Source organism: Podarcis muralis, chromosome 9 (assembly GCF_964188315.1).
Source record: "Podarcis muralis chromosome 9, rPodMur119.hap1.1, whole genome shotgun sequence".
Classification (NCBI taxonomy): domain Eukaryota; kingdom Metazoa; phylum Chordata; class Lepidosauria; order Squamata; family Lacertidae; genus Podarcis; species Podarcis muralis.
The window spans coordinates 67044100-67070426 of NC_135663.1; positions in this window are offsets into that span (position 1 = coordinate 67044100).

The following is a 26327-nucleotide window of genomic DNA, read 5'->3' on the forward strand; positions in this document are numbered from 1 at the left end:
TTTTTGAAAAACTCCCTAAGCCCCGGGGTCAGAATTTCAGCAAAAATCTGACTTTTGGCAATTTGCTCAAAAATGTTGCCAGAAGCTTGCAAATGCTCCCCTGAATGGTTTGGCAGTCGAAACAGAAGGCTTTTTATCACAGGACAAGAAATCAGCCCTCAACAACTTAACCGGCGGAAAATATTTTTTTGAAAAAATCCCTAAGCCCCGGGGTCAGAATTTCAGCAAAAAACTGACTTTTGGCAATTTGCTCAAAAATGTTGCCAGAAGCTTGCAAATGCTCCCCTGAAAGGTTTGGCAGTCGAAACAGAAGGCTTTTTATCACAGGACAAGAAATCAGCCCTCAACAACTTAACCGGCGGAAAATTTTTTTTGAAAAAATCCCTAAGCCCCGGGGTCAGAATTTCAGCAAAAATCTGACTTTTGGCAATTCGCTCAAAAATGTTGCCAGAAGCTTACAAATGCTCCCCTGAAAGGTTTGGCAGTCGAAACAGAAGGCTTTTTATCACAGGACAAGAAATCAGCCTTCAACAACTTAACCGGCGGAAAATATTTTTTTGAAAAAATCCCTAAGCCCCGGGGTCAGAATTTCAGCAAAAATCTGACTTTTGGCAATTCACTCAAAAATGATGCCAGAAGCTTGCAAATGCTCCCCTGAAAGGTTTGGCAGTCGAAACAGAAGGCTTTTTATCACAGGACAAGAAATCAGCCTTCAACAACTTAACCGGCGGAAAATATTTTTTTGAAAAAATCCCTAAGCCCCGGGGTCAGAATTTCAACAAAAATCTGACTTTTGGCAATTCACTCAAAAATGATGCCAGAAGCTTGCAAATGCTCCCCTGAATGGTTTGGCAGTCGAAACAGAAGGCTTTTTATCACAGGACAAGAAATCAGCCCTCAACAACTTAACCGGCGGAAAATATTTTTTTGAAAAAATCCCTAAGCCCCGGGGTCAGAATTTCAGCAAAAAACTGACTTTTGGCAATTTGCTCAAAAATGTTGCCAGAAGCTTGCAAATGCTCCCCTGAAAGGTTTGGCAGTCGAAACAGAAGGCTTTTTATCACAGGACAAGAAATCAGCCCTCAACAACTTAACCGGCGGAAATTTTTTTTTGAAAAAATCCCTAAGCCCCGGGGTCAGAATTTCAGCAAAAATCTGACTTTTGGCAATTCGCTCAAAAATGTTGCCAGAAGCTTGCAAATGCTCCCCTGAAAGGTTTGGCAGTCGAAACAGAAGGCTTTTTATCACAGGACAAGAAATCAGCCTTCAACAACTTAACCGGCGGAAAATATTTTTTTGAAAAAATCCCTAAGCCCCGGGGTCAGAATTTCAGCAAAAATCTGACTTTTGGCAATTCACTCAAAAATGATGCCAGAAGCTTGCAAATGCTCCCCTGAAAGGTTTGGCAGTCGAAACAGAAGGCTTTTTATCACAGGACAAGAAATCAGCCTTCAACAACTTAACCGGCGGAAAATATTTTTTTGAAAAAATCCCTAAGCCCCGGGGTCAGAATTTCAACAAAAATCTGACTTTTGGCAATTCACTCAAAAATGATGCCAGAAGCTTGCAAATGCTCCCCTGAATGGTTTGGCAGTCGAAACAGAAGGCTTTTTATCACAGGACAAGAAATCAGCCCTCAACAACTTAACCGGCGGAAAATATTTTTTTGAAAAAATCCCTTAGCCCCGGGGTCAGAATTTCAGCAAAAATCTGACTTTTGGCAATTCGCTCAAAAAAGTTGCCAGAAGCTTGCAAGTGCTCCCCTGAAAGGTTTGGCAGTCAAAACAGAAGGCTTTTTATCACAGGACAAGAAATCAGCCCTCAACAACTTAACCGGCGGAAAATATTTTTTTGAAAAAATCCCTAAGCCCCGGGGTCAGAATTTCAGCAAAAATCTGACTTTTGGCAATTCGCTCAAAAATGATGCCAGAAGCTTGCAAATGCTCCCCTGAAAGGTTTGGCAGTCGAAACAGAAGGCTTTTTATCACAGGACAAGAAATCAGCCTTCAACAACTTAACCGGCGGAAAATATTTTTTTGAAAAAATCCCTAAGCCCCGGGGTCAGAATTTCAACAAAAATCTGACTTTTGGCAATTCACTCAAAAATGATGCCAGAAGCTTGCAAATGCTCCCCTGAATGGTTTGGCAGTCGAAACAGAAGGCTTTTTATCACAGGACAAGAAATCAGCCCTCAACAACTTAACCGGCCGAAAATATTTTTTGGAAAAAATCCCTAAGCCCCGGGGTCAGAATTTCAGCAAAAAACTGACTTTTGGCAATTCACTCAAAAATGATGCCAGAAGCTTGCAAATGCTCCCCTGAAAGGTTTGGCAGTCGAAACAGAAGGCTTTTTATCACAGGACAAGAAATCAGCCCTCAACAACTTAACCGGCGGAAAATATTTTTTTGAAAAAATCCCTAAGCCCCGGGGTCAGAATTTCAGCAAAAATCTGACTTTTGGCAATTCGCTTAAAAATGTTGCCAGAAGCTTGCAAATGCTCCCCTGAAAGGTTTGGCAGTCGAAACAGAAGCCTTTTTATCACAGGACAAGAAATCAGCCTTCAACAACTTAACCGGCGGAAAATATTTTTTTGAAAAAATCCCTAAGCCCCGGGGTCAGAATTTCAGCAAAAAACTGACTTTTGGCAATTCACTCAAAAATGATGCCAGAAGCTTGCAAATGCTCCCCTGAAAGGTTTGGCAGTCGAAACAGAAGGCTTTTTATCACAGGACAAGAAATCAGCCCTCAACAACTTAACCGGCCGAAAATATTTTTTTTGAAAAAATCCCTAAGCCCCGGGGTCAGAATTCCAGCAAAAATCTGACTTTTGGCAATTCGCTCAAAAATGTTGCCAGAAGCTTGCAAATGCTCCCCTGAAAGGTTTGGCAGTCGAAACAGAAGGCTTTTTATCACAGGACCAGAAATCAGCCCTCAACAACTTAACCGGCGGAAAATATTTTTTTGAAAAAATCCCTAAGCCCCGGGGTCAGAATTTCAGCAAAAATCTGACTTTTGGCAATTAACTCAAAAATGATGCCAGAAGCTTGGAAATGCTCCCCTGAAAGGTTTGGCAGTCGAAACAGAAGGCTTTTTATCACAGGACAAGAAATCAGCCCTCAACAACTTAACCGGCGAAAATTTTTTTTTTTGAAAAAATCCCTAAGCCCCGGGGTCAGTATTTCAGCAAAAATCTGACTTTTGCCAATTCACTCAAAAATGGTACCAACCGGTTGCAAATGCTCCCCTGAAAGGTTTGGCAGTCAAAACAGAAGGCTTTTTATCACAGGACAAGAAATCAGCCCTCAACAACTTAACCGGCGGAAAATATTTTTTTGAAAAAATCCCTAAGCCCTGTGGTCAGAATTTCAGCAAAATTCTGACTTTTGGCAATTCACTCAAAAATGATGCCAGAAGCTTGCAAATGCTCCCCTGAAAGGTTTGGCAGTCGAAACAGAAGGCTTTTTATCACAGGACAAGAAATCAGCCCTCAACAACTTAACCGCCGGAAAATATTTTTTTGAAAAAATCCCTAAGCCCTGTGGTCAGAATTTCAGCAAAATTCTGACTTTTGGCAATTCACTCAAAAATGATGCCAGAAGCTTGCAAATGCTCCCCTGAAAGGTTTGGCAGTCCAAACAGAAGGCTTTTTATCACAGGACAAGAAATCAGCCCTCAACAACTTAACCGGCGGAAAATATTTTTTTGAAAAAATCCCTAAGCCCTGTGGTCAGAATTTCAGCAAAATTCTGACTTTTGGCAATTCACTCAAAAATGATGCCAGAAGCTTGCAAATGCTCCCCTGAAAGGATTGGCAGTCGAAACAGAAGGCTTTTTATCACAGGACAAGAAATCAGCCCTCAACAACTTAACCGGCCGAAAATATTTTTTTGAAAAAATCCCTAAGCCCCGGGGTCAGAATTTCAGCAAAAAACTGACTTTTGGCAATTCGCTCAAAAATGTTGCCAGAAGCTTGCAAATGCTCCCCTGAAAGGTTTGGCAGTCGAAACAGAAGGCTTTTTATCACAGGACAAGAAATCAGCCCTCAACAACTTAACCGGCGGAAAATATTTTTTTGAAAAAATCCCTAAGCCCCGGGGTCAGAATTTCAGCAAAAATCTGACATTTGGCAATTCGCTCAAAAATGTTGCCAGAAGCTTCTAAGTGCTCCCCTGAATGGTTTGGCAGTCAAAACAGAAGGCTTTTTATCACAGGACAAGAAATCAGCCCTCAACAACTTAACCGGCGGAAAATATTTTTTTGAAAAAATCCCTAAGCCCCGGGGTCAGAATTTCAGCAAAAATCTGACTTTTGGCAATTCGCTCAAAAATGTTGCCAGAAGCTTGCAAATGCTCCCCTGAAAGGTTTGGCAGTCGAAACAGAAGGCTTTTTATCACAGACAAGAAATCAGCCCTCAACAACTTAACCGGCCGAAAATATTTTTTTGAAAAAATCCCTAAGCCCCGGGGTCAGAATTTCAGCAAAAATCTGACTTTTGGCAATTCGCTCAAAATGTTGCCAGAAGCTTGCAAATGCTCCCCTGAAAGGTTTGGCAGTCGAAACAGAAGGCTTTTTATCACAGGACAAGAAATCAGCCCTCAACAACTTAACCGGCAGAATTTTTTTTTTTGAAAAAATCCCTAAGCCCCGGGGTCAGAATTTCAGCAAAAATCTGACTTTTGGCAATTCGCTCAAAATGTTGCCAGAAGCTTGCAAATGCTCCCCTGAAAGGTTTGGCAGTCGAAACAGAAGGCTTTTTATCACAGGACAAGAAATCAGCCCTCAACAACTTAACCGGCAGAAATTTTTTTTTTGAAAAAATCCCTAAGCCCCGGGGTCAGAATTTCAGCAAAAATCTGACTTTTGGCAATTCACTCAAAAATGATGCCAGAAGCTTGCAAATGCTGCCCTGAAAGGTTTGGCAGTCGAAACAGAAGGCTTTTTATCACAGGACAAGAAATCAGCCCTCAACAACTTAACCGGCGGAAAATATTTTTTTGAAAAAATCCCTAAGCCCCGGGGTCAGAATTTCAGCAAAAATCTGACTTTTGGCAATTCACTCAAAAATGATGCCAGAAGCTTGCAAATGCTCCCCTGAAAGGTTTGGCAGTCGAAACAGAAGGCTTTTTATCACAGGACAAGAAATCAGCCCTCAACAACTTAACCGGCCGAAAATATTTTTTTTTTGAAAAAATCCCTAAGCCCCGGGGTCAGAATTTCAGCAAAAATCTGACTTTTGGCAATTCGCTCAAAATTGTTGCCAGAAGCTTGCAAATGCTCCCCTGAAAGGTTTGGCAGTCGAAACAGAAGGCTTTTTATCACAGGACAAGAAATCAGCCCTCAACAACTTAACCGGCGGAAAATATTTTTTTGAAAAAATCCCTAAGCCCCGGGGTCAGAATTTCAGCAAAAATCTGACTTTTGGCAATTCACTCAAAAATGATGCCAGAAGCTTGCAAATGCTCCCCTGAAAGGTTTGGCAGTCGAAACAGAAGGCTTTTTATCACAGGACAAGAAATCAGCCCTCAACAACTTAACCGGCCGAAAATATTTTTTTTAAAAAATCCCTAAGCCCCGGGGTCAGAATTTCAACAAAAATCTGACTTTTGGCAATTCACTCAAAAATGATGCCAGAAGCTTGCAAATGCTCCCCTGAAAGGTTTGGCAGTCGAAACAGAAGGCTTTTTATCACAGGACAAGAAATCAGCCCTCAACAACTTAACCGGAGGAAAATATTTTTTTGAAAAAATCCCTAAGCCCCGGGGTCAGAATTTCAGCAAAAATCTGACTTTTGGCAATTCACTCAAAAATGATGCCAGAAGCTTGCAAATGCTCCCCTGAAAGGTTTGGCAGTCGAAACAGAAGGCTTTTTATCACAGGACAAGAAATCAGCCCTCAACAACTTAACCGGCCGAAAATATTTTTTTTTGAAAAAATCCCTAAGCCCCGGGGGCAGAATTTCAGCAAAAATCTGACTTTTGGCAATTCGCTCAAAATTGTTGCCAGAAGCTTGCAAATGCTCCCCTGAAAGGTTTGGCAGTCGAAACAGAAGGCTTTTTATCACAGGACAAGAAATCAGCCCTCAACAACTTAACCGGCGGAAAATATTTTTTTGAAAAAATCCCTAAGCCCCGGGGTCAGAATTTCAGCAAAAATCTGACTTTTGGCAATTCACTCAAAAATGATGCCAGAAGCTTGCAAATGCTCCCCTGAAAGGTTTGGCAGTCGAAACAGAAGGCTTTTTATCACAGGACAAGAAATCAGCCCTCAACAACTTAACCGGCCGAAAATATTTTTTTTAAAAAATCCCTAAGCCCCGGGGTCAGAATTTCAACAAAAATCTGACTTTTGGCAATTCACTCAAAAATGATGCCAGAAGCTTGCAAATGCTCCCCTGAAAGGTTTGGCAGTCGAAACAGAAGGCTTTTTATCACAGGACAAGAAATCAGCCCTCAACAACTTAACCGGCGGAAAATATTTTTTTGAAAAAATCCCTAAGCCCCGGGGTCAGAATTTCAGCAAAAATCTGACTTTTGGCAATTCACTCAAAAATGATGCCAGAAGCTTGCAAATGCTCCCCTGAAAGGTTTGGCAGTCGAAACAGAAGGCTTTTTATCACAGGACAAGAAATCAGCCCTCAACAACTTAACCGGCGGAAAATATTTTTTTGAAAAAATCCCTAAGCCCCGGGGTCAGAATTTCAGCAAAAATCTGACTTTTGGCAATTCGCTCAAAAATGTTGCCAGAAGCTTGCAAATGCTCCCCTGAAAGGTTTGGCAGTCAAAACAGAAGGCTTTTTATCACAGGACAAGAAATCAGCCTTCAACAACTTAACCGGCAGAAAATATTTTTTTGAAAAAATCCCTAAGCCCCGGGGTCAGAATTTCAGCAAAAATCTGACTTTTGGCAATTCACTCAAAAATGATGCCAGAAGCTTGCAAATGCTCCCCTGAAAGGTTTGGCAGTCGAAACAGAAGGCTTTTTATCACAGGACAAGAAATCAGCCCTCAACAACTTAACCGGCGGAAAATATTTTTTTTGAAAAAATCCCTAAGCCCCGGGGTCAGAATTTCAGCAAAAATCTGACTTTTGGCAATTCGTTCAAAAATGTTCCCAGAAGCTTGCAAATGCTCCCCTGAAAGGTTTGGCAGTCGAAGCAGAAGGCTTTTTATCACAGGACAAGAAATCAGCCCTCAACAACTTAACCGGCGGAAAATATTTTTTTGAAAAAATCCCTAAGCCCCTAGGTCAGAATTTCAGCAAAAAACTGACTTTTGGCAATTCACTCAAAAATGATGCCAGAAGCTTGCAAATGCTCCCCTGAAAGGTTTGGCAGTCGAAACAGAAGGCTTTTTATCACAGGACAAGAAATCAGCCCTCAACAACTTAACCGGCGGAAAATATTTTTTTGAAAAAATCCCTAAGCCCCGGGGTCAGAATTTCAGCAAAAATCTGACTTTTGGCAATTCACTCAAAAATGATGCCAGAAGCTTGCAAATGCTCCCCTGAAAGGTTTGGCAGTCGAAACAGAAGGCTTTTTATCACAGGACAAGAAATCAGCCCTCAACAACTTAACCGGCCGAAAATACTTTTTTTAAAAAATCCCTAAGCCCCGGGGTCAGAATTTCAACAAAAATCTGACTTTTGGCAATTCACTCAAAAATGATGCCAGAAGCTTGCAAATGCTCCCCTGAAAGGTTTGGCAGTCGAAACGGAAGGCTTTTTATCACAGGACAAGAAATCAGCCCTCAACAACTTAACCGGCGGAAAATATTTTTTTGAAAAAATCCCTAAGCCCCGGGGTCAGAATTTCAGCAAAAATCTGACTTTTGGCAATTCACTCAAAAATGATGCCAGAAGCTTGCAAATGCTCCCCTGAAAGGTTTGGCAGTCGAAACAGAAGGCTTTTTATCACAGGACAAGAAATCAGCCCTCAACAACTTAACCGGCGGAAAATATTTTTTTGAAAAAATCCCTAAGCCCCGGGGTCAGAATTTCAGCAAAAATCTGACTTTTGGCAATTCGCTCAAAAATGTTGCCAGAAGCTTGCAAATGCTCCCCTGAAAGGTTTGGCAGTCAAAACAGAAGGCTTTTTATCACAGGACAAGAAATCAGCCTTCAACAACTTAACCGGCGGAAAATATTTTTTTGAAAAAATCCCTAAGCCCCGGGGTCAGAATTTCAGCAAAAATCTGACTTTTGGCAATTCACTCAGAAATGATGCCAGAAGCTTGCAAATGCTCCCCTGAAAGGTTTGGCAGTCGAAACAGAAGGCTTTTTATCACAGGAGAAGAAATCAGCCCTCAACAACTTAACCGGCGGAAAATATTTTTTTGAAAAAATCCCTAAGCCCCTAGGTCAGAATTTCAGCAAAAAACTGACTTTTGGCAATTCACTCAAAAATGATGCCAGAAGCTTGCACATGCTCCCCTGAAAGGTTTGGCAGTCGAAACAGAAGGCTTTTTATCACAGGACAAGAAATCAGCCCTCAACAACTTAACCGGCCGAAAATATTTTTTTGAAAAAATCCCTAAGCCCCGGGGTCAGAATTTCAGCAAAAAACTGACTTTTGGCAATTCGCTCAAAAATGTTGCCAGAAGCTTGCAAATGCTCCCCTGAAAGGTTTGGCAGTCGAAACAGAAGACTTTTTGTCACAGGACAAGAAATCAGCCCTCAACAACTTAACCGGCGGAAAATATTTTTTTGAAAAAATCCCTAAGCCCTGTGGTCAGAATTTCAGCAAAAATCTGACTTTTGGCAATTCACTCAAAAATGATGCCAGAAGCTTGCAAATGCTCCCCTGAAAGGTTTGGCAGTCGAAACAGAAGGCTTTTTATCACAGGACAAGAAATCAGCCCTCAACAACTTAACCGGCGGAAATTTTTTTTTGAAAAAATCCCTAAGCCCCGGGGTCAGAATTTCAGCAAAAATCTGACTTTTGGCAATTCACTCAAAAATGATGCCAGAAGCTTGCAAATGCTCCCCTGAAAGGTTTGGCAGTCGAAACAGAAGGCTTTTTATCACAGGACAAGAAATCAGCCCTCAACAACTTAACCGCCGGAAAATATTTTTTTGAAAAAATCCCTAAGCCCTATGGTCAGAATTTCAGCAAAATTCTGACTTTTGGCAATTCACTCAAAAATGATGCCAGAAGCTTGCAAATGCTCCCCTGAAAGGATTGGCAGTCGAAACAGAAGGCTTTTTATCACAGGACAAGAAATCAGCCCTCAATAACTTAACCGGCGGAAAATATTTTTTTGAAAAAATCCCTAAGCCCCGGGGTCAGAATTTCAGCAAAAATCTGACTTTTGCCAATTCACTCAAAAATGGTACCAACCGGTTGCAAATGCTCCCCTGAAAGGTTTGGCAGTCGAAACACAAGGCTTTTTATCACAGGACAAGAAATCAGCCCTCAACAACTTAACCGGCGGAAAATATTTTTTTGAAAAAATCCCTAAGCCCCGGGGTCAGAATTTCAGCAAAAATCTGACTTTTGGCAATTCACTCAAAAATGATGCCAGAAGCTTGCAAATCCTCCCCTGAAAGGTTTGGCAGTCGAAACAGAAGACTTTTTGTCACAGGACAAGAAATCAGCCCTCAACAACTTAACCGGCGGAAAATATTTTTTTGAAAAAATCCCTAAGCCCTGTGGTCAGAATTTCAGCAAAAATCTGACTTTTGGCAATTCACTCAAAAATGATGCCAGAAGCTTGCAAATGCTCCCCTGAAAGGTTTGGCAGTCGAAACAGAAGGCTTTTTATCACAGGACAAGAAATCAGCCCTCAACAACTTAACTGGCGGAAAATATTTTTTTGAAAAAATCCCTAAGCCCCGGGGTCAGAATTTCAGCAAAAAACTGACTTTTGGCAATTCACTCAAAAATGATGCCAGAAGCTTGCAAATGCTCCCCTGAAAGGTTTGGCAGTCAAAACAGAAGGCTTTTTATCACAGGACAAGAAATCAGCCCTCAACAACTTAACCGGCCGAAAATATTTTTTTGAAAAAATCCCTAAGCCCCGGGGTCAGAATTTCAGCAAAAATCTGACTTTTGTCAATTCACTCAAAAATGATGCCAGAAGCTTGCTAATGCTCCCCTGAAAGGTTTGGCAGTCGAAACAGAAGGCTTTTTATCACAGGACAAGAAATCAGCCCTCAACAACTTAACTGGCGGAAAATATTTTTTTGAAAAAATCCCTAAGCCCCGGGGTCAGAATTTCAGCAAAAATCTGACTTTTGGCAATTCACTCAAAAATGATGCCAGAAGCTTTGCAAATGCGCCCCTGAAAGGTTTGGCAGTCGAAACAGAAGGCTTTTTATCACAGGACAAGAAATCAGCCCTCAACAACTTAACCGGCGGAAAATATTTTTTTGAAAAAATCCCTAAGCCCCGGGGTCAGAATTTCAGCAAAAATCTGACTTTTGGCAATTCACTCAAAAATGATGCCAGAAGCTTGCAAATGCTCCCCTGAAAGGTTTGGCAGTCAAAACAGAAGGCTTTTTATCACAGGACAAGAAATCAGCCCTCAACAACTTAACCGGCGGAAAATATTTTTTTGAAAAAATCCCTAAGCCCCGGGGTCAGAATTTCAGCAAAAATCTGACTTTTGGCAATTCACTCAAAAATGATGCCAGAAGCTTGCTAATGCTCCCCTGAAAGGTTTGGCAGTCGAAACAGAAGGCTTTTTATCACAGGACAAGAAATCAGCCCTCAACAACTTAACTGGCGGAAAATATTTTTTTGAAAAAATCCCTAAGCCCCGGGGTCAGAATTTCAGCAAAAATCTGACTTTTGGCAATTCACTCAAAAATGATGCCAGAAGCTTTGCAAATGCTCCCCTGAAAGGTTTGGCAGTCGAAACAGAAGGCTTTTTATCACAGGACAAGAAATCAGCCCTCAACAACTTAACCGGCGGAAAATATTTTTTTGAAAAAATCCCTAAGCCCCGGGGTCAGAATTTCAGCAAAAATCTGACTTTTGGCAATTCACTCAAAAATGATGCCAGAAGCTTGCAAATGCTCCCCTGAAAGGTTTGGCAGTCGAAACAGAAGGCTTTTTATCACAGGACAAGAAATCAGCCCTCAACAACTTAACCGGCGGAAAATATTTTTTTGAAAAAATCCCTAAGCCCCGGGGTCAGAATTTCAGCAAAAATCTGACTTTTGGCAATTCACTCAAAAATGATGCCAGAAGCTTGCAAATGCTCCCCTGAAAGGATTGGGAGTCGAAACAGAAGGCTTTTTATCACAGGACAAGAAATCAGCCCTCAACAACTTAACCGGCGGAAAATATTTTTTTGAAAAAATCCCTATGCCCCGGGGTCAGAATTTCAGCAAAAATCTGACTTTTGGCAGTTCACTCAAAAATGATGCCAGAAGCTTGCAAATGCTCCCCTGAAAGGTTTGGCAGTCGAAACAGAAGGCTTTTTATCACTGCACAAGAAATCAGCCCTCAACAACTTAACCGGCGGAAAATATTTTTTTGAAAAAATCCCTAAGCCCCGGGGTCAGAATTTCAGCAAAAAACTGACTTTTGGCAATTCACTCAAAAATGATGCCAGAAGCTTGCAAATACTCCCCTGAAAGGTTTGGCAGTCGAAACAGAAGGCTTTTTATCACAGGACAAGAAATCAGCCCTCAACAACTTAACCGGCGGAAAATATTTTTTTGAAAAAATCCCTAAGCCCCGGGGTCAGAATTTCAGCAAAAATCTGACTTTTGGCAATCACTCAAAAATGATGCCAGAAGCTTGCAAATGCTCCCCTGAAAGGTTTGGCAGTCGAAACAGAAGGCTTTTTATCACAGGACAAGAAATCAGCCCTCAACAACTTAACCGGCAAAAAATATTTTGTTGAAAAAATCCCTAAGCCCCGGGGTCAGAATTTCAGCAAAAATCTGACTTTTGGCAATTCACTCAAAAATGATACCAGAAGCTTGGAAATGCTCCCCTGAAAGGTTTGGCAGTCGAAACAGAAGGCTTTTTATCACAGGACAAGAAATCAGACCTCAACAACTTAACCGGCGGAAAATATTTTTTTGAAAAAATCCCTAAGCCCCGGGGTCAGAATTTCAGCAAAAATCCGACTTTTGGCAATTCACTCAAAAATGATGCCAGAAGCTTGCAAATGCTCCCCTGAAAGGATTGCGAGTCGAAACAGAAGGCTTTTTATCACAGGACAAGAAATCAGCCCTCAAAAACTTAACCGGCGGAAAATATTTTTTTGAAAAAATCCCTAAGCCCCAGGGTCAGAATTTCAGCAAAAATCTGACTTTTGGCAATTCACTCAAAAATGATGCCAGAAGCTTGCAAATGCTCCCCTGAAAGGTTTGGCAGTCGAAACAGAAGGCTTTTTATCACAGGACAAGAAATCAGCCCTCAACAACTTAACCGGCGGAAAATATTTTTTTTAAAAAATCCCTAAGCCCCGGGGTCAGAATTTCAGCAAAAATCTGACTTTTGGCAATTCACTCAAAAATGATGCCAGAAGCTTGCAAATGCTCCCCTGAAAGGTTTGGCAGTCGAAACAGAAGGCTTTTTATCACAGGACAAGAAATCAGTCCTCAACAACTTAACCGGCGGAAAATATTTTTTTGAAAATATCCCTAAGCCCCGGGGTCAGAATTTCAGCAAAAAATCTGACTTTTGGCAATTCACTCAAAAATGATGCCAGAAGCTTGGAAATGCTCCCCTGAAAGGTTTGGCAGTCGAAACAGAAGGCTTTTTATCACAGGACAAGAAATCAGCCCTCAACAACTTAACCGGCGGAAAATATTTTTTTGAAAAAATCCCTAAGCCCCGGGGTCAGAATTTCAGCAAAAATCTGACTTTTGGCAATTCACTCAAAAATGATGCCAGAAGCTTGCAAATACTCCCCTGAAAGGTTTGGCAGTCGAAACAGAAGGCTTTTTATCACAGGACAAGAAATCAGCCCTCAACAACTTAACCGGCGGAAAATATTTTTTTGAAAAAATCCCTAAGCCCCGGGGTCAGAATTTCAGCAAAAATCCGACTTTTGGCAATTCACTCAAAAATGATGCCAGAAGCTTGCAAATGCTCCCCTGAAAGGATTGGGAGTCGAAACAGAAGGCTTTTTATCACAGGACAAGAAATCAGCCCTCAAAAACTTAACCGGTGGAAAATATTTTTTTGAAAAAATCCCTAAGCCCCGGGGTCAGAATTTCAGCAAAAATCTGACTTTTGGCAATTCACTCAAAAATAATGCCAGAAGCTTGCAAATGCTCCCCTGAAAGGTTTGGCAGTCGAAACAGAAGGCTTTTTATCACAGCACAAGAAATCAGCCCTCAACAACTTAACCGGTGGAAAATATTTTTTTGAAAAAATCCCTAAGCCCCGGGGTCAGAATTTCAGCAAAAATCTGACTTTTGGCAATTCACTCAAAAATGATGCCAGAAGCTTGCAAATGCTCCCCTGAAAGGTTTGGCAGTCGAAACAGAAGGCTTTTTATCACAGGACAAGAAATCAGCCCTCAACAACTTAACCGGCGGAAAATATTTTTTTCAAAATATCCCTAAGCCCCGGGGTCAGAATTTCAGCAAAAAATCTGACTTTTGGCAATTCACTCAAAAATGATGCCAGAAGCTTGGAAATGCTCCCCTGAAAGGTTTGGCAGTCGAAACAGAAGGCTTTTTATCACAGGACAAGAAATCAGCCCTCAACAACTTAACCGGCGGAAAATATTTTTTTGAAAAAATCCCTAAGCCCCGGAGTCAGAATTTTAGCAAAAATCTGACTTTTGGCAATTCGCTCAAAAATGATGCCAGAAGCTTGCAAATGCTCCCCTGAAAGGTTTGGCAGTCGAAACAGAAGGCTTTTTATCACAGGACAAGAAATCAGCCCTCAACAACTTAACCGGCGGAAAATATTTTTTTGAAAAAATCCTAAGCCCCGGGGTCAGAAATTCAGCAAAAATCTGACTTTTGGCAATTCACTCAAAAATGATGCCAGAAGCTTGCAAATGCTCCCCTGAAAGGTTTGGCAGTCGAAACAGAAGGCTTTTTATCACAGGACAAGAAATCAGCCCTCAACAACTTAACCGGCGGAAAATATTTTTTTGAAAAAATCCCTAAGCCCCGGGGTCAGAATTTCAGCAAAAAACTGACTTTTGGCAATTCACTCAAAAATGATGCCAGAAGCTTGCAAATACTCCCCTGAAAGGTTTGGCAGTCGAAACAGAAGGCTTTTTATCACAGGACAAGAAATCAGCCCTCAACAACTTAACCGGCGGAAAATATTTTTTTGAAAAAATCCCTAAGCCCCGGGGTCAGAATTTCAGCAAAAAATCTGACTTTTGGCAATTCACTCAAAAATGATGCCAGAAGCTTGCAAATGCTCCCCTGAAAGGTTTGGCAGTCGAAACAGAAGGCTTTTTATCACAGGACAAGAAATCAGACCTCAACAACTTAACCGGCGGAAAATATTTTTTTGAAAAAATCCCTAAGCCCCGGGGTCAGAATTTCAGCAAAAAACTGACTTTTGGCAATTCACTCAAAAATGATGCCAGAAGCTTGCAAATGCTCCCCAGAAAGGTTTGGCAGTCGAAACAGAAGGCTTTTTATCACAGGACAAGAAATCAGCCCTCAACAACTTAACCGGCGGAAAATATTTTTTTGAAAAAATCCCTAAGCCCCGGGGTCAGAATTTCAGCAAAAATCTGACTTTTGGCAATTCACTCAAAAATGATGCCAGAAGCTTGCAAATGCTCCCCTGAAAGGTTTGGCAGTCGAAACAGAAGGCTTTTTATCACAGCACAAGAAATCAGCCCTCAACAACTTAACCGGCGGAAAATATTTTTTTTGAAAAAATCCCTAAGCCCCGGGGTCAGAATTTCAGCAAAAATCTGACTTTTGGCAATTCACTCAAAAATGGGACCAACCGGTTGCAAATGCTCCCCTGAAAGGTTTGGCAGTCGAAACAGAAGGCTTTTTATCACAGCACAAGAAATCTGCCCTCAACAACTTAACCGGCGGAAAATATTTTTTTTGAAAAAATCCCTAAGCCCCGGGGTCAGAATTTCAGCAAAAATCTGACTTTTGGCAATTCACTCAAAAATGGGACCAACCGGTTGCAAATGCTCCCCTGAAAGGTTTGGCAGTCGAAACAGAAGGCTTTTTATCACAGGACAAGAAATCAGCCCTCAACAACTTAACCGGCCGAAAATATTTTTTTGAAAATATCCCTAAGCCCCGGGGTCAGAATTTCAGCAAAAAATCTGACTTTTGGCAATTCACTCAAAAATGATGCCAGAAGCTTGGAAATGCTCCCCTGAAAGGTTTGGCAGTCGAAACAGAAGGCTTTTTATCACAGGACAAGAAATCAGCCCTCAACAACTTAACCGGCGGAAAATATTTTTTTGAAAAAATCCCTAAGCCCCGGGGTCAGAATTTCAGCAAAAATCTGACTTTTGGCAATTCACTCAAAAATGATGCCAGAAGCTTGCAAATGCTCCCCTGAAAGGTTTGGCAGTCGAAACAGAAGGCTTTTTATCACAGGACAAGAAATCAGCCCTCAACAACTTAACCGGCGGAAAATATTTTTTTGAAAAAATCCCTAAGCCCCGGGGTCAGAATTTCAGCAAAAAACTGACTTTTGGCAATTCACTCAAAAATGATGCCAGAAGCTTGCAAATACTCCCCTGAAAGGTTTGGCAGTCGAAACAGAAGGCTTTTTATCACAGGACAAGAAATCAGCCCTCAACAACTTAACCGGCGGAAAATATTTTTTTGAAAAAATCCCTAAGCCCCGGGGTCAGAATTTCAGCAAAAATCTGACTTTTGGCAATTCACTCAAAAATGATGCCAGAAGCTTGCAAATGCTCCCCTGAAAGGTTTGGCAGTCGAAACAGAAGGCTTTTTATCACAGGACAAGAAATCAGCCCTCAACAACTTAACCGGCGGAAAATATTTTTTTGAAAAAATCCCTAAGCCCCGGAGTCAGAATTTTAGCAAAAATCTGACTTTTGGCAATTCGCTCAAAAATGATGCCAGAAGCTTGCAAATGCTCCCCTGAAAGGTTTGGCAGTCGAAACAGAAGGCTTTTTATCACAGGACAAGAAATCAGCCCTCAACAACTTAACCGGCGGAAAATATTTTTTTTGAAAAAATCCCTAAGCCCCGGGGTCAGAATTTCAGCAAAAATCTGACTTTTGGCAATTCACTCAAAAATGGGACCAACCGGTTGCAAATGCTCCCCTGAAAGGTTTGGCAGTCGAAACAGAAGGCTTTTTATCACAGGACAAGAAATCAGCCCTCAACAACTTAACCGGCCGAAAATATTTTTTTGAAAATATCCCTAAGCCCCGGGGTCAGAATTTCAGCAAAAAATCTGACTTTTGGCAATTCACTCAAAAATGATGCCAGAAGCTTGGAAATGCTCCCCTGAAAGGTTTGGCAGTCGAAACAGAAGGCTTTTTATCACAGGACAAGAAATCAGCCCTCAACAACTTAACCGGCGGAAAATATTTTTTTGAAAAAATCCCTAAGCCCCGGGGTCAGAATTTCAGCAAAAATCTGACTTTTGGCAATTCACTCAAAAATGATGCCAGAAGCTTGCAAATGCTCCCCTGAAAGGTTTGGCAGTCGAAACAGAAGGCTTTTTATCACAGGACAAGAAATCAGCCCTCAACAACTTAACCGGCGGAAAATATTTTTTTGAAAAAATCCCTAAGCCCCGGGGTCAGAATTTCAGCAAAAAACTGACTTTTGGCAATTCACTCAAAAATGATGCCAGAAGCTTGCAAATACTCCCCTGAAAGGTTTGGCAGTCGAAACAGAAGGCTTTTTATCACAGGACAAGAAATCAGCCCTCAACAACTTAACCGGCGGAAAATATTTTTTTGAAAAAATCCCTAAGCCCCGGGGTCAGAATTTCAGCAAAAATCTGACTTTTGGCAATTCACTCAAAAATGATGCCAGAAGCTTGCAAATGCTCCCCTGAAAGGTTTGGCAGTCGAAACAGAAGGCTTTTTATCACAGGACAAGAAATCAGCCCTCAACAACTTAACCGGCGGAAAATATTTTTTTGAAAAAATCCCTAAGCCCCGGAGTCAGAATTTTAGCAAAAATCTGACTTTTGGCAATTCGCTCAAAAATGATGCCAGAAGCTTGCAAATGCTCCCCTGAAAGGTTTGGCAGTCGAAACAGAAGGCTTTTTATCACAGGACAAGAAATCAGCCCTCAACAACTTAACCGGCGGAAAATATTTTTTTGAAAAAATCCCTAAGCCCCGGGGTCAGAAATTCAGCAAAAATCTGACTTTTGGCAATTCACTCAAAAATGATGCCAGAAGCTTGCAAATGCTCCCCTGAAAGATTTGGCAGTCGAAACAGAAGGCTTTTTATCACAGGACAAGAAATCAGCCCTCAACAACTTAACCGGCGGAAAATATTTTTTTGAAAAAATCCCTAAGCCCCGGGGTCAGAATTTCAGCAAAAATCTGACTTCTGGCAATTCGCTCAAAAATGATGCCAGAAGCTTGCAAATGCTCCCCTGAAAGGTTTGGCAGTCGAAACAGAAGGCTTTTTATCACAGGACAAGAAATCAGCCCTCAACAACTTAACCGGCGGAAAATATTTTTTTGAAAAAATCCCTAAGCCCCGGGGTCAGAATTTCAGCAAAAATCTGACTTTTGGCAATTCACTCAAAAATGATGCCAGAAGCTTGCAAATGCTCCCCTGAAAGGTTTGGCAGTCGAAACAGAAGGCTTTTTATCACAGGACAAGAAATCAGCCCTCAACAACTTAACCGGCGGAAAATATTTTTTTGAAAAAATCCCTAAGCCCCGGGGTCAGAATTTCAGCAAAAAACTGACTTTTGGCAATTCACTCAAAAATGATGCCAGAAGCTTGCAAATACTCCCCTGAAAGGTTTGGCAGTCGAAACAGAAGGCTTTTTATCACAGGACAAGAAATCAGCCCTCAACAACTTAACCGGCGGAAAATATTTTTTTGAAAAAATCCCTAAGCCCCGGGGTCAGAATTTCAGCAAAAAATCTGACTTTTGGCAATTCACTCAAAAATGATGCCAGAAGCTTGCAAATGCTCCCCTGAAAGGTTTGGCAGTCGAAACAGAAGGCTTTTTATCACAGGACAAGAAATCAGACCTCAACAACTTAACCGGCGGAAAATATTTTTTTGAAAAAATCCCTAAGCCCCGGGGTCAGAATTTCAGCAAAAAACTGACTTTTGGCAATTCACTCAAAAATGATGCCAGAAGCTTGCAAATGCTCCCCAGAAAGGTTTGGCAGTCGAAACAGAAGGCTTTTTATCACAGGACAAGAAATCAGCCCTCAACAACTTAACCGGCCGAAAATATTTTTTTGAAAATATCCCTAAGCCCCGGGGTCAGAATTTCAGCAAAAAATCTGACTTTTGGCAATTCACTCAAAAATGATGCCAGAAGCTTGGAAATGCTCCCCTGAAAGGTTTGGCAGTCGAAACAGAAGGCTTTTTATCACAGGACAAGAAATCAGCCCTCAACAACTTAACCGGCGGAAAATATTTTTTTGAAAAAATCCCTAAGCCCCGGGGTCAGAATTTCAGCAAAAATCTGACTTTTGGCAATTCACTCAAAAATGATGCCAGAAGCTTGCAAATGCTCCCCTGAAAGGTTTGGCAGTCGAAACAGAAGGCTTTTTATCACAGGACAAGAAATCAGCCCTCAACAACTTAACCGGCGGAAAATATTTTTTTGAAAAAATCCCTAAGCCCCGGGGTCAGAATTTCAGCAAAAAACTGACTTTTGGCAATTCACTCAAAAATGATGCCAGAAGCTTGCAAATACTCCCCTGAAAGGTTTGGCAGTCGAAACAGAAGGCTTTTTATCACAGGACAAGAAATCAGCCCTCAACAACTTAACCGGCGGAAAATATTTTTTTGAAAAAATCCCTAAGCCCCGGGGTCAGAATTTCAGCAAAAATCTGACTTTTGGCAATTCACTCAAAAATGATGCCAGAAGCTTGCAAATGCTCCCCTGAAAGGTTTGGCAGTCGAAACAGAAGGCTTTTTATCACAGGACAAGAAATCAGCCCTCAACAACTTAACCGGCGGAAAATATTTTTTTGAAAAAATCCCTAAGCCCCGGAGTCAGAATTTTAGCAAAAATCTGACTTTTGGCAATTCGCTCAAAAATGATGCCAGAAGCTTGCAAATGCTCCCCTGAAAGGTTTGGCAGTCGAAACAGAAGGCTTTTTATCACAGGACAAGAAATCAGCCCTCAACAACTTAACCGGCGGAAAATATTTTTTTGAAAAAATCCCTAAGCCCCGGGGTCAGAAATTCAGCAAAAATCTGACTTTTGGCAATTCACTCAAAAATGATGCCAGAAGCTTGCAAATGCTCCCCTGAAAGATTTGGCAGTCGAAACAGAAGGCTTTTTATCACAGGACAAGAAATCAGCCCTCAACAACTTAACCGGCGGAAAATATTTTTTTGAAAAAATCCCTAAGCCCCGGGGTCAGAATTTCAGCAAAAATCTGACTTCTGGCAATTCGCTCAAAAATGATGCCAGAAGCTTGCAAATGCTCCCCTGAAAGGTTTGGCAGTCGAAACAGAAGGCTTTTTATCACAGGACAAGAAATCAGCCCTCAACAACTTAACCGGCGGAAAATATTTTTTTGAAAAAATCCCTAAGCCCCGGGGTCAGAATTTCAGCAAAAATCTGACTTTTGGCAATTCACTCAAAAATGATGCCAGAAGCTTGCAAATGCTCCCCTGAAAGGTTTGGCAGTCGAAACAGAAGGCTTTTTATCACAGGACAAGAAATCAGCCCTCAACAACTTAACCGGCGGAAAATATTTTTTTGAAAAAATCCCTAAGCCCCGGGGTCAGAATTTCAGCAAAAAACTGACTTTTGGCAATTCACTCAAAAATGATGCCAGAAGCTTGCAAATACTCCCCTGAAAGGTTTGGCAGTCGAAACAGAAGGCTTTTTATCACAGGACAAGAAATCAGCCCTCAACAACTTAACCGGCGGAAAATATTTTTTTGAAAAAATCCCTAAGCCCCGGGGTCAGAATTTCAGCAAAAAATCTGACTTTTGGCAATTCACTCAAAAATGATGCCAGAAGCTTGCAAATGCTCCCCTGAAAGGTTTGGCAGTCGAAACAGAAGGCTTTTTATCACAGGACAAGAAATCAGACCTCAACAACTTAACCGGCGGAAAATATTTTTTTGAAAAAATCCCTAAGCCCCGGGGTCAGAATTTCAGCAAAAAACTGACTTTTGGCAATTCACTCAAAAATGATGCCAGAAGCTTGCAAATGCTCCCCAGAAAGGTTTGGCAGTCGAAACAGAAGGCTTTTTATCACAGGACAAGAAATCAGCCCTCAACAACTTAACCGGCGGAAAATATTTTTTTGAAAAAATCCCTAAGCCCCGGGGTCAGAATTTCAGCAAAAATCTGACTTTTGGCAATTCACTCAAAAATGATGCCAGAAGCTTGCAAATGCTCCCCTGAAAGGTTTGGCAGTCGAAACAGAAGGCTTTTTATCACAGCACAAGAAATCAGCCCTCAACAACTTAACCGGCGGAAAATATTTTTTTGAAAAAATCCCTAAGCCCCGGGGTCAGAATTTCAGCAAAAAACTGACTTTTGGCAATTCACTCAAAAATGATGCCAGAAGCTTGCAAATACTCCCCTGAAAGGTTTGGCAGTCGAAACAGAAGGCTTTTTATCACAGGACAAGAAATCAGCCCTCAACAACTTAACCGGCGGAAAATATTTTTTTGAAAAAATCCCTAAGCCCCGGGGTCAGAATTTCAGCAAAAAATCTGACTTTTGGCAATTCACTCAAAAATGATGCCAGAAGCTTGCAAATGCTCCCCTGAAAGGTTTGGCAGTCGAAACAGAAGGCTTTTTATCACAGGACAAGAAATCAGACCTCAACAACTTAACCGGCGGAAAATATTTTTTTGAAAAAATCCCTAAGCCCCGGGGTCAGAATTTCAGCAAAAAACTGACTTTTGGCAATTCACTCAAAAATGATGCCAGAAGCTTGCAAATGCTCCCCAGAAAGGTTTGGCAGTCGAAACAGAAGGCTTTTTATCACAGGACAAGAAATCAGCCCTCAACAACTTAACCGGCGGAAAATATTTTTTTGAAAAAATCCCTAAGCCCCGGGGTCAGAATTTCAGCAAAAATCTGACTTTTGGCAATTCACTCAAAAATGATGCCAGAAGCTTGCAAATGCTCCCCTGAAAGGTTTGGCAGTCGAAACAGAAGGCTTTTTATCACAGCACAAGAAATCAGCCCTCAACAACTTAACCGGCGGAAAATATTTTTGTTGAAAAAATCCCTAAGCCCCGGGGTCAGAATTTCAGCAAAAATCTGACTTTTGGCAATTCACTCAAAAATGGGACCAACCGGTTGCAAATGCTCCCCTGAAAGGTTTGGCAGTCGAAACAGAAGGCTTTTTATCACAGCACAAGAAATCAGCCCTCAACAACTTAACCGGCGGAAAATATTTTTTTTGAAAAAATCCCTAAGCCCCGGGGTCAGAATTTTAGCAAAAATCTGACTTTTGGCAATTCACTCAAAAATGGGACCAACCGGTTGCAAATGCTCCCCTGAAAGGTTTGGCAGTCGAAACAGAAGGCTTTTTATCACAGGACAAGAAATCAGCCCTCAACAACTTAACCGGCCGAAAATATTTTTTTGAAAATATCCCTAAGCCCCGGGGTCAGAATTTCAGCAAAAAATCTGACTTTTGGCAATTCACTCAAAAATGATGCCAGAAGCTTGGAAATGCTCCCCTGAAAGGTTTGGCAGTCGAAACAGAAGGCTTTTTATCACAGGACAAGAAATCAGCCCTCAACAACTTAACGGGCGGAAAATATTTTTTTGAAAAAATCCCTAAGCCCCGGGGTCAGAATTTCAGCAAAAATCTGACTTTTGGCAATTCACTCAAAAATGATGCCAGAAGCTTGCAAATGCTCCCCTGAAAGGTTTGGCAGTCGAAACAGAAGGCTTTTTATCACAGGACAAGAAATCAGCCCTCAACAACTTAACCGGCGGAAAATATTTTTTTGAAAAAATCCCTAAGCCCCGGGGTCAGAATTTCAGCAAAAAACTGACTTTTGGCAATTCACTCAAAAATGATGCCAGAAGCTTGCAAATACTCCCCTGAAAGGTTTGGCAGTCGAAACAGAAGGCTTTTTATCACAGGACAAGAAATCAGCCCTCAACAACTTAACCGGCGGAAAATATTTTTTTGAAAAAATCCCTAAGCCCCGGGGTCAGAATTTCAGCAAAAATCTGACTTTTGGCAATTCACTCAAAAATGATGCCAGAAGCTTGCAAATGCTCCCCTGAAAGGTTTGGCAGTCGAAACAGAAGGCTTTTTATCACAGGACAAGAAATCAGCCCTCAACAACTTAACCGGCGGAAAATATTTTTTTGAAAAAATCCCTAAGCCCCGGGGTCAGAATTTCAGCAAAAATCTGACTTATGGCAATTCACTCAAAAATGGGACCAACCGGTTGCAAATGCTCCCCTGAAAGGTTTGGCAGTCGAAACAGAAGGCTTTTTATCACAGGACAAGAAATCAGCCCTCAACAACTTAACCGGCCGAAAATATTTTTTTGAAAATATCCCTAAGCCCCGGGGTCAGAATTTCAGCAAAAAATCTGACTTTTGGCAATTCACTCAAAAATGATGCCAGAAGCTTGGAAATGCTCCCCTGAAAGGTTTGGCAGTCGAAACAGAAGGCTTTTTATCACAGGACAAGAAATCAGCCCTCAACAACTTAACCGGCGGAAAATATTTTTTTGAAAAAATCCCTAAGCCCCGGGGTCAGAATTTCAGCAAAAATCTGACTTTTGGCAATTCACTCAAAAATGATGCCAGAAGCTTGCAAATGCTCCCCTGAAAGGTTTGGCAGTCGAAACAGAAGGCTTTTTATCACAGGACAAGAAATCAGCCCTCAACAACTTAACCGGCGGAAAATATTTTTTTGAAAAAATCCCTAAGCCCCGGGGTCAGAATTTCAGCAAAAAACTGACTTTTGGCAATTCACTCAAAAATGATGCCAGAAGCTTGCAAATACTCCCCTGAAAGGTTTGGCAGTCGAAACAGAAGGCTTTTTATCACAGGACAAGAAATCAGCCCTCAACAACTTAACCGGCGGAAAATATTTTTTTGAAAAAATCCCTAAGCCCCGGGGTCAGAATTTCAGCAAAAAATCTGACTTTTGGCAATTCACTCAAAAATGATGCCAGAAGCTTGCAAATGCTCCCCTGAAAGGTTTGGCAGTCGAAACAGAAGGCTTTTTATCACAGGACAAGAAATCAGCCCTCAACAACTTAACCGGCGGAAAATATTTTTTTGAAAAAATCCCTAAGCCCCGGAGTCAGAATTTTAGCAAAAATCTGACTTTTGGCAATTCGCTCAAAAATGATGCCAGAAGCTTGCAAATGCTCCCCTGAAAGGTTTGGCAGTCGAAACAGAAGGCTTTTTATCACAGGACAAGAAATCAGCCCTCAACAACTTAACCGGCGGAAAATATTTTTTTGAAAAAATCCCTAAGCCCCGGGGTCAGAAATTCAGCAAAAATCTGACTTTTGGCAATTCACTCAAAAATGATGCCAGAAGCTTGCAAATGCTCCCCTGAAAGATTTGGCAGTCGAAACAGAAGGCTTTTTATCACAGGACAAGAAATCAGCCCTCAACAACTTAACCGGCGGAAAATATTTTTTTGAAAAAATCCCTAAGCCCCGGGGTCAGAATTTCAGCAAAAATCTGACTTCTGGCAATTCGCTCAAAAATGATGCCAGAAGCTTGCAAATGCTCCCCTGAAAGGTTTGGCAGTCGAAACAGAAGGCTTTTTATCACAGGACAAGAAATCAGCCCTCAACAACTTAACCGGCGGAAAATATTTTTTTGAAAAAATCCCTAAGCCCCGGGGTCAGAATTTCAGCAAAAATCTGACTTTTGGCAATTCACTCAAAAATGATGCCAGAAGCTTGCAAATGCTCCCCTGAAAGGTTTGGCAGTCGAAACAGAAGGCTTTTTATCACAGGACAAGAAATCAGCCCTCAACAACTTAACCGGCGGAAAATATTTTTTTGAAAAAATCCCTAAGCCCCGGGGTCAGAATTTCAGCAAAAAATCTGACTTTTGGCAATTCACTCAAAAATGATGCCAGAAGCTTGCAAATGCTCCCCTGAAAGGTTTGGCAGTCGAAACAGAAGGCTTTTTATCACAGGACAAGAAATCAGCCCTCAACAACTTAACCGGCGGAAAATATTTTTTTGAAAAAATCCCTAAGCCCCGGGGTCAGAATTTCAGCAAAAAATCTGACTTTTGGCAATTCACTCAAAAATGATGCCAGAAGCTTGCAAATGCTCCCCTGAAAGGTTTGGCAGTCGAAACAGAAGGCTTTTTATCACAGGACAAGAAATCAGCCCTCAACAACTTAACCGGCGGAAAATATTTTTTTGAAAAAATCCCTAAGCCCCCGGGTCAGAATTTCAGCAAAAATCTGACTTTTGGCAATTCACTCAAAAATGATGCCAGAAGCTTGCAAATGCTCCCCTGAAAGGTTTAGCAGTCGAAACAGAAGGCTTTTTATCACAGGACAAGAAATCAGCCCTCAACAACTTAACCGGCGGAAAATATTTTTTTGAAAAAATCCCTAAGCCCCGGGGTCAGAATTTCAGCAAAAAACTGACTTTTGGCAATTCACTCAAAAATGATGCCAGAAGCTTGCAAATACTCCCCTGAAAGGTTTGGCAGTCGAAACAGAAGGCTTTTTATCACAGGACAAGAAATCAGCCCTCAACAACTTAACCGGCGGAAAATATTTTTTTGAAAAAATCCCTAAGCCCCGGGGTCAGAATTTCAGCAAAAATCTGACTTTTGGCAATTCACTCAAAAATGATGCCAGAAGCTTGCAAATGCTCCCCTGAAAGGTTTGGCAGTCGAAACAGAAGGCTTTTTATCACAGGACAAGAAATCAGCCCTCAACAACTTAACCGGCGGAAAATATTTTTTTGAAAATATCCCTAAGCCCCGGGGTCAGAATTTCAGCAAAAATCTGACTTTTGGCAATTCACTCAAAAATGATGCCAGAAGCTTGCAAATGCTCCCCTGAAAGGTTTGGCAGTCGAAACAGAAGGCTTTTTATCACAGGACAAGAAATCAGACCTCAACAACTTAACCGGCGGAAAATATTTTTTTGAAAAAATCCCTAAGCCCCGGGGTCAGAATTTCAGCAAAAATCCGACTTTTGGCAATTCACTCAAAAATGATGCCAGAAGCTTGCAAATGCTCCCCTGAAAGGGTTGGGAGTCGAAACAGAAGGCTTTTTATCACAGGACAAGAAATCAGCCCTCAACAACTTAACCGGCGGAAAATATTTTTTGAAAAAATCCCTAAGCCCCGGGGTCAGAATTTCAGCAAAAAATCTGACTTTTGGCAATTCACTCAAAAATGATGCCAGAAGCTTGCAAATGCTCCCCTGAAAGGTTTGGCAGTCGAAACAGAAGGCTTTTTATCACAGGACAAGAAATCAGCCCTCAACAACTTAACCGGCGAAAAATATTTTTTTGAAAAAATCCCTAAGCCCCGAGGTCAGAATTTCAGCAAAAAATCTGACTTTTGGCAATTCACTCAAAAATGATGCCAGAAGCTTGCAAATGCTCCCCTGAAAGGTTTGGCAGTCGAAACAGAAGGCTTTTTATCACAGGACAAGAAATCAGCCCTCAACAACTTAACCGGCGGAAAATATTTTTTTGAAAAAATCCCTAAGCCCCGGGGTCAGAATTTCAGCAAAAATCTGACTTTTGGCAATTCACTCAAAAATGATGCCAGAAGCTTGCAAATGCTCCCCTGAAAGGTTTGGCAGTCGAAACAGAAGGCTTTTTATCACAGCACAAGAAATCAGCCCTCAACAACTTAACCGGCGGAAAATATTTTTTTGAAAAAATCCCTAAGCCCCGGGGTCAGAATTTCAGCAAAAATCTGACTTTTGGCAATTCACTCAAAAATGGGAACAACCGGTTGCAAATGCTCCCCTGAAAGGTTTGGCAGTCGAAACAGAAGGCTTTTTATCACAGGACAAGAAATCAGCCCTCAACAACTTAACCGGCCGAAAATATTTTTTTGAAAAAATCCCTAAGCCCCGGGGTCAGAATTTCAGCAAAAATCTGACTTTTGGCAATTCGCTCAAAAATGATGCCAGAAGCTTGCAAATGCTCCCCTGAAAGGTTTGGCAGTCGAAACAGAAGGCTTTTTATCACAGGACAAGAAATCAGCCCTCAACAACTTAACCGGCGGAAAATATTTTTTTAAAAAAATCCCTAAGCCCCGGGGTCAGAAT